Source organism: Arachis hypogaea, unplaced genomic scaffold (assembly GCF_003086295.3).
Source record: "Arachis hypogaea cultivar Tifrunner unplaced genomic scaffold, arahy.Tifrunner.gnm2.J5K5 arahy.Tifrunner.gnm2.scaffold_25, whole genome shotgun sequence".
Taxonomy (NCBI): domain Eukaryota; kingdom Viridiplantae; phylum Streptophyta; class Magnoliopsida; order Fabales; family Fabaceae; genus Arachis; species Arachis hypogaea.
In genome coordinates this window covers 97,587-106,384 of record NW_027255452.1, presented here as the reverse complement: position 1 = coordinate 106,384, position 8,798 = coordinate 97,587, and the positions used below count along the sequence as shown (strand labels likewise).

Here is an 8,798-nt window from a genome sequence, read left to right as displayed (position 1 = left end):
AAACCCTAGAAAATGCTAAAAATCCAAGAGAATGCTAACAAATCCTAGAAAATCCTAAAAAACTCTAAGAACTCTAGAAAACCCTAGAAAACTCGAAAAAACCATAGAAAACCGTAAAAAACCCTAGAAAACCCTAAAAACCCAAAAAACCCTAAAAACCCTAAAAACAAAAAAAACCGTAGATAACCCTAAAAAACTTTAGAAAACCCTAGAAAACCGTAAAAAACCATAAGAAATCCTAAATATCCTAAAAACACTAAAAACCCAAGAAAACCCTAAAAACCCTAAAAAACTAAAAACCCCCTAGAAAACCCTAAAAAATCCTAAAAACCTTAGAAAACCCTAAAAAACACTAAAAAATTTTTTTAGCGTTTTCAAGGTTTTTAGCGTTTCTAGGGTTTTAGGTTTAGGGTTTTCTAGAGTTTTTAAGGTTTTCTAGGGTTTTTAGGGTTTTTTAGGAGTTTTTAGGATTCTCTAGGGGCTTTAGTGTTTTTTAGGGTTTTGTAGGGTTTGTTAGAATTTTCTAGTGTTTTGCAGGGTTTTTAGCATTTAGGTTTTCTAGGGTTTTTAGAATTTTTTAGGGTTTTGTAGATTTTTTAGGTTTTTTAGGGTTTCCTATTATTCTTATGGCTTTTTAGTGTTTTCTAAGGTTTTCTGGAGTTTTTACAGTTTTCTAGGATTTTTCGGGGTTTTCTAGGATTTTCTAGAGTTTTATAGATTTTTAGGGTTTTCTACGGTTTTTAGGATTTTTTAGGGTTTTCTATGGTTTTTAGGGTTTTCTTGGGTTTTTAGTTTTTTAGGGTTTTCTTTGGTTTTTAGGATTTTCTAGGGTTTTTTAGGGTTTTCTATTGTTTTTAGGATTTTTCTAAGGTTTTCTAGTGTTTTTTATCTTTTTAGGGTTTTTTTTAGAGTTTTCTAAGGTTTTTTAGTGTTTTTAAGGTTTTAAGGGGTTTTTAGGGTTTTCTAGGGGTTTTTAGTGTTTTTTAAGGTTTAAAGGGTTTTCTAGGGTTTTTTAGGGTTTTTTTTAGGGTTTTCTAGGATTTTTTAGGGTGCTCTATGATTCTTAGGGTTTTTTACGGTTTTCTAGAGTTTTTTACGATTTTCTAGGATTTTTTGGTGTTTCCTAGAGTTTTTGGAGTTTTTAGGGTTTTCTAGGATTTTTTAGGATTTTCTAGGGTTTTTTTGGATTTTCTAGGGCTTTTTAGGGTTTTTTAATTTTCTAGGATTTGTTAAGATTTTTAGGGATTTTAGGATTTTTTTGGGTTTTCTATCGTTATTAGGGTTTTTTAAGGTTTTCTATCGTTGTTAGGGTTTTTTTAGGGTTTCTAGAGATTTTTAGGGTTTTTTAGGGTTTTCTAGGGATTTTAGGATTTTTTAGGGTTTTGTAGGATTTTTTAGGTTTTTTAGGGTTTCCTATTGTTCTTAGGATTTTTTAGAGTTTTCTAAGGTTTTCTAGAGTTTTTACGGTTTTCTAGGGTTTTTCGGGGTTTTCTAGAGTTTTAAGAGTGTTTTAGGGTTTTCTACGTTTTTAGGATTTTTTAGGGTTTTCTAGGGTTTTCTATGGTTTTTAGGGTTTTCTTGGATTATTAGTGTTTTTTAGGGTTTTCTACGGTTTTTAGGGTTTTGAAGGGTTTTTAGGGTTTTTTAGAATTTTCTAGGTTTTTTAGTGTTTTTTAGAGTTTTCTAGGGATTATAGTGTTTTTTAGGGTTTTTGGTGTTTTTAAGGTTTTAAGGGTTTTTTAGGATTTTCTAGGGGTTTTTAGTGTTTTTTAAGGTTTTAAGGGTTTTCTAGGGTTTTTTAGGGTTTTTAGGGTGTTCTATGATTCTTAGGATTTTTTAGGGTTTTCTAGGATTTTTTATGGTTTTCTAGGGTTTTTTGGGGTTTTCTAGGGTTTTCTACAATTTTTGGAGTTTTTAGGGATTTCTAGGATTTTTTAGGATTTTCTAGGCGATTTTTAGGGTTTTTTAATTTTTCTAGGATTTTTTAAGATTTTTAGGGTTTTTTTGGGATTTTAGGGTTTTTTTTTTGTTTTTCTATTGTTTTCTATCATTGTTAGGGTTTTTTTAGGGTTTCTAGAGATTTTTAGGATTTTTAGGGTTTTCAAAGATTTTCTAGAATTTTTAGCGTTTTTAACCCAAAACACTAGAAAACACTATAAAACTCTACAAAACCCTAGAAAACGTGAAAAAACATAAAAAAAACCTGGAAATTCATAAAAAAACCTAGAAACCCTAAAAAACCCTTGAAAACCCTGACAAACCCTAGAGAATCTTAAATAATCCAAGAAAACCCTAAATATCTTGGAAAACCCTAGAAAACGCTAAAACCCTAGAAAACCCTAAAAAACCCTAGAAAACACTAAAAACCATAAAAAAATCCTAAAAACCCTAGGAAACCCTAAAAAACTCTAAGAACCCTAGAAAACCCTAGAGAATTCTAAAAAAATCCTAGAAAACCCAGAAATCCATAAAAACCCTAGAAAATGCTAAAAATCCAAGAGAATGCTAACAAATCCTAGAAAATCCTAAAAAACTCTAAGAACTCTAGAAAACCCTAGAAAACTCGAAAAAACCATAGAAAACCGTAAAAACCCTAGAAAACCCTAAAAACCCAAAAAACCCTAAAAACCCTAAAAACAAAAAAAACCTAGATAACCCTAAAAAACTTTAGAAAACCCTAGAAAACCGTAAAAAACCATAAGAAATCCTAAATATCCTAAAAACACTAAAAACCCAAGAAAACCCTAAAAACCCTAAAAAACTAAAAACCCCCTAGAAAACCCTAAAAAATCCTAAAAACCTTAGAAAACACTAAAAAACTTTTTTTAGCGTTTTCAAGGTTTTTAGCGTTTCTAGGGTTTTAAGGGTTTTAGGGTTTTCTAGAGTTTTTAAGGTTTTCTAGGGTTTTTAGGGTTTTTTAGGAGTTTTTAGGATTCTCTAGGGGCTTTAGTGTTTTTTAGGGTTTTGTAGGGTTTGTTAGAATTTTCTAGTGTTTTGCAGGGTTTTTAGCATTTAGGTTTTCTAGGGTTTTTAGAATTTTTTAGGGTTTTGTAGATTTTTTAGGTTTTTTAGGGTTTCCTATTATTCTTATGGCTTTTTAGTGTTTTCTAAGGTTTTCTGGAGTTTTTACAGTTTTCTAGGATTTTTCGGGGTTTTCTAGGATTTTCTAGAGTTTTAATAGATTTTTAGGGTTTTCTACGGTTTTTAGGATTTTTTAGGGTTTTCTAGGGTTTTCTATGGTTTTTAGGTTTTCTTGGGTTTTAGTTTTTTAGGGTTTTCTTTGGTTTTTAGGATTTTCTAGGGTTTTTTAGGGTTTTCTATTGTTTTTAGGATTTTTCTAAGGTTTTCTAGTGTTTTTTATCTTTTTAGGGTTTTTTTTAGAGTTTTCTAAGGTTTTTTAGTGTTTTTAAGGTTTTAAGGGGTTTTTAGGGTTTTCTAGGGGTTTTTAGTGTTTTTTAAGGTTTAAAGGGTTTTCTAGGGTTTTTTTAGGGTTTTTTTTGGGTTTTTTAAGGTTTTCTAGTTTTTAGGATTTTTTAGGGTTTTCTAGGATTTTTTAGGGTGCTCTATGATTCTTAGGGTTTTTTACGGTTTTCTAGAGTTTTTTACGATTTTCTAGGATTTTTTGGTGTTTCCTAGAGTTTTTGGAGTTTTTAGGGTTTTCTAGGATTTTTTAGGATTTTCTAGGGTTTTTTGGATTTTCTAGGGCTTTTTAGGGTTTTTTAATTTTCTAGGATTTGTTAAGATTTTTAGGGATTTTAGGATTTTTTTGGGTTTTCTATCGTTATTAGGGTTTTTTAAGGTTTTCTATCGTTGTTAGGGTTTTTTTAGGGTTTCTAGAGATTTTTAGGGTTTTTAGGGTTTTTAGGGTTTTCTAGGGATTTTAGGATTTTTTAGGGTTTTGTAGGATTTTTTAGGTTTTTTAGGGTTTCCTATTGTTCTTAGGATTTTTTAGAGTTTTCTAAGGTTTTCTAGAGTTTTTACGGTTTTCTAGGGTTTTTCGGGGTTTTCTAGAGTTTTAAGAGTGTTTTAGGGTTTTCTACGGTTTTTAGGATTTTTTAGGGTTTTCTAGGGTTTTCTATGGTTTTTAGGGTTTTCTTGGATTATTAGTGTTTTTTAGGGTTTTCTACGGTTTTTAGGGTTTTGAAGGGTTTTTAGGGTTTTTTAGAATTTTCTAGGTTTTTTAGTGTTTTTTAGAGTTTTCTAGGGATTATAGTGTTTTTTAGGGTTTTTGGTGTTTTTAAGGTTTTAAGGGTTTTTTAGGATTTTCTAGGGGTTTTTAGTGTTTTTTAAGGTTTTAAGGGTTTTCTAGGGTTTTTTAGGGTTTTTAGGGTGTTCTATGATTCTTAGGATTTTTTAGGGTTTTCTAGGATTTTTTATGGTTTTCTAGGGTTTTTTGGGGTTTTCTAGGGTTTTCTACAATTTTTGGAGTTTTTAGGGATTTCTAGGATTTTTTAGGATTTTCTAGGCTTTTTAGGGATTTTTAGGGTTTTTTAATTTTTCTAGGATTTTTTAAGATTTTTAGGGTTTTTTTGGGATTTTAGGGTTTTTTTTTGTTTTTCTATTGTTTTCTATCATTGTTAGGGTTTTTTTAGGGTTTCTAGAGATTTTTAGGATTTTTAGGGTTTTCAAAGATTTTCTAGAATTTTTAGCGTTTTTAACCCAAAACACTAGAAAACACTATAAAACTCTACAAAACCCTAGAAAACGTGAAAAAACATAAAAAAAACCTGGAAATTCATAAAAAAACCTAGAAACCCTAAAAAACCCTTGAAAACCCTGACAAACCCTAGAGAATCTTAAATAATCCAAGAAAACCCTAAATATCTTGGAAAACCCTAGAAAACGCTAAAACCCTAGAAAACCCTAAAAAACCCTAGAAAACACTAAAAACCATAAAAAAATCCTAAAAACCCTAGGAAACCCTAAAAAACTCTAAGAACCCTAGAAAACCCTAGAGAATTCTAAAAAAATCCTAGAAAACCCAGAAATCCATAAAAACCCTAGAAAATGCTAAAAATCCAAGAGAATGCTAACAAATCCTAGAAAATCCTAAAAAACTCTAAGAACTCTAGAAAACCCTAGAAAACTCGAAAAAACCATAGAAAACCGTAAAAAACCTAGAAAACCCTAAAAACCCAAAAAACCCTAAAAACCCTAAAAACAAAAAAAACCGTAGATAACCCTAAAAAACTTTAGAAAACCCTAGAAAACCGTAAAAAACCATAAGAAATCCTAAATATCCTAAAAACACTAAAAACCCAAGAAAACCCTAAAAACCCTAAAAAACTAAAAACCCCCTAGAAAACCCTAAAAACCTAAAAACCTAAAAACCCAAAAAACACTAAAAAATTTTTTTAGCGTTTTCAAGGTTTTTAGCGTTTCTAGGGTTTTTAGGGTTTTAGGGTTTTCTAGAGTTTTTAAGGTTTTCTAGGGTTTTTAGGGTTTTTTAGGAGTTTTTAGGATTCTCTAGGGGCTTTAGTGTTTTTTAGGGTTTTGTAGGGTTTGTTAGAATTTTCTAGTGTTTTGCAGGGTTTTTAGCATTTAGGTTTTCTAGGGTTTTTAGAATTTTTTAGGGTTTTGTATGATTTTTTAGGTTTTTTAGGGTTTCCTATTATTCTTATGGCTTTTTAGTGTTTTCTAAGGTTTTCTGGAGTTTTTACAGTTTTCTAGGATTTTTCGGGGTTTTCTAGGATTTTCTAGAGTTTTAATAGATTTTTAGGGTTTTCTACGGTTTTTAGGATTTTTTAGGGTTTTCTAGGTTTCTAGGTTTTTAGGGTTTTCTTGGGTTTTTAGTTTTTTAGGGTTTTCTTTGGTTTTTAGGATTTTCTAGGGTTTTTTAGGGTTTTCTATTGTTTTTAGGATTTTTCTAAGGTTTTCTAGTGTTTTTTATCTTTTTAGGGTTTTTTTTAGAGTTTTCTAAGGTTTTTTAGTGTTTTTAAGGTTTTAAGGGGTTTTTAGGGTTTTCTAGGGGTTTTTAGTGTTTTTTAAGGTTTAAAGGGTTTTCTAGGGTTTTTTTAGGGTTTTTTTTGGGTTTTTTAAGGTTTTCTAGGTTTTTAGGATTTTTTTAGGGTTTTCTAGGATTTTTTAGGGTGCTCTATGATTCTTAGGGTTTTTTACGGTTTTCTAGAGTTTTTTACGATTTTCTAGGATTTTTTGGTGTTTCCTAGAGTTTTTGGAGTTTTTAGGGTTTTCTAGGATTTTTTAGGATTTTCTAGGGTTTTTTTGGATTTTCTAGGGCTTTTTAGGGTTTTTTAATTTTCTAGGATTTGTTAAGATTTTTAGGGATTTTAGGATTTTTTTTGGGTTTTCTATCGTTGTTAGGGTTTTTTAAGGTTTTCTATCGTTGTTAGGGTTTTTTTAGGGTTTCTAGAGATTTTTAGGGTTTTTAGGGTTTTCTAGGGATTTTAGGATTTTTTAGGGTTTTGTAGGATTTGTTAGGTTTTTTAGGGTTTCCTATTGTTCTTAGGATTTTTTAGAGTTTTCTAAGGTTTTTTAGTGTTTTTTAGAGTTTTCTACGGATTATAGTGTTTTTTAGGGTTTTTTAGGGTTTTCATGGGTTTTTGGTGTTTTTAAGGTTTTAAGGGTTTTTTAGGATTTTCTAGGGGTTTTTAGTGTTTTTTAAGGTTTTAAGGGTTTTCTTGGATTTTTTAGGGTTTTTAGGGTGTTCTATGATTTTTAGGATTTTGTAGGGTTTTCTAGGGTTTTTTATGGTTTTCTAGGGTTTTTTTGGGGTTTTCTACAGTTTTTGGAGTTCTTAGGGATTTCTAGGATTTTTTAGGATTTTCTAGAGCTTTTTAGGGATTTTTAGGGTTTTTTAATTTTTCTAGGATTTTTTAAGATTTTTAGGGTTTTTTTGGGATTTTAGGGTTTTTTTTTGTTTTTCTATTGTTTTCTATCATTGTTAGGGTTTTTTTAGGGTTTCTAGAGATTTTTAGGATTTTTTAGGGTTTTCAAAGATTTTCTAGAATTTTTAGCGTTTTTAACCCAAAACACTAGAAAACACTATAAAACTCTACAAAACCCTAGAAAACGTGAAAAAACATAAAAAAAACCTGGAAATTCATAAAAAACCTAGAAACCCTAAAAAACCCTTGAAAACCCTGACAAACCCTAGAGAATCTTAAATAATCCAAGAAAACCCTAAATATCTTGGAAAACCCTAGAAAACGCTAAAACCCTAAAAAACCCTAGAAAACACTAAAAACCATAAAAAAATCCTAAAAACCCTAGGAAACCCTAAAAAACTCTAAGAACCCTAGAAAACCCTAGAGAATTCTAAAAAAATCCTAGAAAACCCAGAAATCCATAAAAACCCTAGAAAATGCTAAAAATCCAAGAGAATGCTAACAAATCCTAGAAAATCCTAAAAAACTCTAAGAACTCTAGAAAACCCTAGAAAACTCGAAAAAACCATAGAAAACCGTAAAAAACCCTAGAAAACCCTAAAAACCCAAAAAACCCTAAAAACCCTAAAAACAAAAAAAACCGTAGATAACCCTAAAAAACTTTAGAAAACCCTAGAAAACCGTAAAAAACCATAAGAAATCCTAAATATCCTAAAAACACTAAAAACCCAAGAAAACCCTAAAAACCCTAAAAAACTAAAAACCCCCTAGAAAACCCTAAAAAATCCTAAAAACCTTAGAAAACCCTAAAAAACCAAAAAACACTAAAAAATTTTTTTAGCGTTTTCAAGGTTTTTAACGTTTCTAGGTTTTTAGGTTTTTAGGGTTTTTAGGGTTTTTTAGGAGTTTTTAGGATTCTCTAGGGGCTTTAGTGTTTTTTAGGGTTTTGTAGGGTTTGTTAGAATTTTCTAGTGTTTTGCAGGGTTTTTAGCATTTAGGTTTTCTAGGGTTTTTAGAATTTTTTAGGGTTTTGTAGGATTTTTTAGGTTTTTTAGGGTTTCCTATTATTCTTATGGCTTTTTAGTGTTTTCTAAGGTTTTCTGGAGTTTTTACAGTTTTCTAGGATTTTTCGGGGTTTTCTAGGATTTTCTAGAGTTTTAATAGATTTTTAGGGTTTTCTACGGTTTTTAGGATTTTTTAGGGTTTTCTAGGGTTTTCTATGGTTTTTAGGGTTTTCTTGGGTTTTTAGTTTTTTAGGGTTTTCTTTGGTTTTTAGGATTTTCTAGGGTTTTTTAGGGTTTTCTATTGTTTTTAGGATTTTTCTAAGGTTTTCTAGTGTTTTTTTATCTTTTTAGGGTTTTTTTTAGAGTTTTCTAAGGTTTTTTAGTGTTTTTAAGGTTTTAAGGGTTTTTTAGGGTTTTTAGTGTTTTTTAAGGTTTAAAGGGTTTTCTAGGGTTTTTTTAGGGTTTTTTTTGGTTTTTTAAGGTTTTCTAGGTTTTTAGGATTTTTTTAGGGTTTTCTAGGATTTTTTAGGGTGCTCTATGATTCTTAGGGTTTTTTACGGTTTTCTAGAGTTTTTTACGATTTTCTAGGATTTTTTGGTGTTTCTAGAGTTTTTGGAGTTTTTAGGGTTTTCTAGGATTTTTTAGGATTTTCTAGGGTTTTTTGGATTTTCTAGGGCTTTTTAGGGTTTTTTAATTTTCTAGGATTTGTTAAGATTTTTAGGGATTTTAGGATTTTTTTGGGTTTTCTATCGTTATTAGGGTTTTTTAAGGTTTTCTATCGTTGTTAGGGTTTTTTTAGGGTTTCTAGAGATTTTTAGGGTTTTTTAGGGTTTTTAGGGTTTTCTAGGGATTTTAGGATTTTTTAGGGTTTTGTAGGATTTTTTAGGTTTTTTAGGGTTTCCTATTGTTCTTAGGATTTTTTAGAGTTTTCTAAGGTTTTCTAGAGTTT

The 8,798-nt window shown here is 30.0% G+C and overlaps 1 long non-coding RNA gene across 1 annotated transcript; it reads left to right on the top strand.

The window, feature by feature from the left end:
* The first annotated feature begins 5,479 nt into the window (after window positions 1-5,479).
* LOC140183394 (uncharacterized) lies at window positions 5,480-7,608 on the top strand. The gene is made up of 2 exons (XR_011879394.1): window positions 5,480-5,730; window positions 5,794-7,608. It is a non-coding gene; the product is annotated as an uncharacterized lncRNA (long non-coding RNA).
* The last annotated feature ends 1,190 nt before the right edge of the window (window positions 7,609-8,798 follow it).